We start from the raw sequence: 1850 nt of genomic DNA, 5'->3' as shown, positions 1-1850 counted from the left end.
TATAAACTAGAAAAGTTCGTGTTTGATCCATTCTGAAACCATTGACACATTGATTCCGTTCAACTTACAATGTCCTGTTCCTCACATTGCAGCCCTGTCATTGTGCGTCTCGAGTGTGATGTTAAGACCCTACTGAAGAGGCAGCAGCAGCATGTGTAATAATTGTTATGCTGTCACACGTACACATGTGGGTATGGTTTGCATGTGTTTGTCGGTCACTGTCCGTTCGGTTTGTTGTGAACACAACACCCTAAAGGTTTTTTTTTCTAAATTGGACAATTTAATAAAAGCTGTCCCAAAATAACGAATAATTAAGCTTTCTCTTTTTCAAATACTATCTTCTGTTGCTCGCTAATTGGAGTGCCTGCTAGACATGACCATGTGAAGTTTAACAGCACCTAGTGATTGTATTTGTAGAGTGTAGGCTACCACCAGATGTGTGTATGCAGCGCTTAACGGAAGGGGTATCTCATGAGTCGCATTGCCTCGTCACTGCCTAACCAACCACGAAGAGTTTCCGTGTCACTTGACACGCGAATGGGCGAGTGAATGAGCAAAAGCACACACACACATTCTGCTCCGGTGTGTGTGTGGAGCAGTGGCGTCACAGGTTGCACTGAGAACCCATTAAATTCCTGGGCCACGGCTAGCAACATTGGCGAATTAACTTAGAATTGTCCCTCGCTTTCCCCTTGGTACTAATCAACGTCATTACTCGGGCGAGATGCAGACTGCCTGGCGTGGTGCCGGCCACATCACCTTCTTGAGCGCCTTTCCGGCCTTAACAGGTGCTCGCTAACAGCGTTTGCCCCAGCAGTCTGTTAATGGGCTTTGCGGGGATCTTTGTGTGCGATTGTGTCTTTGTGCAAAGCCACACCACGATATACAATTAACCATTAATGTCATAAAAGATGCATAGCACTGTGTCTGTTGGTCACGTTTATGTCTTAATTAAACCGCATATTCATTGATCTGTTTGATTGTCACGTATCTAAGTGGTTATAATGCCCACCTCCTGATTAGTAACGTGGCTAATTTAACTGTGGTGTCTTGGGACCAGATTTTTTTTCTTGAGCAAATAAAATGTACATTTAAAATAAAACACTTTTTTTTCAATTCGCTTAATTAATCGGTGTATATTGTATCAATTCACCCGTAATGCACCCTATCCCATCATACCTCTGAAGCTAAGCAAGGTAGTGCCAGGATGGTGCTTTGCTGGGTGACCACCATGTACACAAAACACGTGGCGTGACAGCAAGTCGAAGGGCAGCACAGCGACATCAGCCGGGGATTGTGCACGGGACACGCGCACACTGCGGATTGCACGGATGCCGTTCACGACCTTCGTTCAAAAGCGTCAACGTGGCTTGGTTGCCCTGCCGTTAGGCTGTCGTTTCCAAGAATGCAAAAGCACATTTACTTTTCCCGTGACATTCGTTTTCAAATGTGCGCTGTGCGATGGTCTCGCTCGAATCGACGCTTTCGCTCTCCACCCCATGCTCGACCACAAGCGTGGTTTGAGCGCGAAGCCGAGCATGCGTTTGAGCCACGGGGGTCTCGCAGGAGTTCAACAGCAATATAATTTAAAGAACCCTCCTGAATAAGAGTGTAGACTCACACGTCAGTAATAATTCGAACTTAAGTTTACTTTGATCACAATAAAAATGGTGAAAGTCTTTCAATTTGTATTTAAATACAACAAACACAATTACGTGAATGTATACAATTCGTGCCTAAAATGTACTTAAATAATTATTTTGGGATATTTCAAGAGAGCATATTTGGTAATAAAACACGAGACGGATCGGCACTTGTTTCTGTTGTAAAAATGTTGCGGGATAGATGTC

The sequence above is a fragment of the Lampetra fluviatilis genome, chromosome 32, assembly GCF_964198595.1.
Source record: "Lampetra fluviatilis chromosome 32, kcLamFluv1.1, whole genome shotgun sequence".
Classification (NCBI taxonomy): Eukaryota; Metazoa; Chordata; class Hyperoartia; order Petromyzontiformes; family Petromyzontidae; genus Lampetra; species Lampetra fluviatilis.
This window is presented reverse-complemented; position numbering follows the sequence as displayed.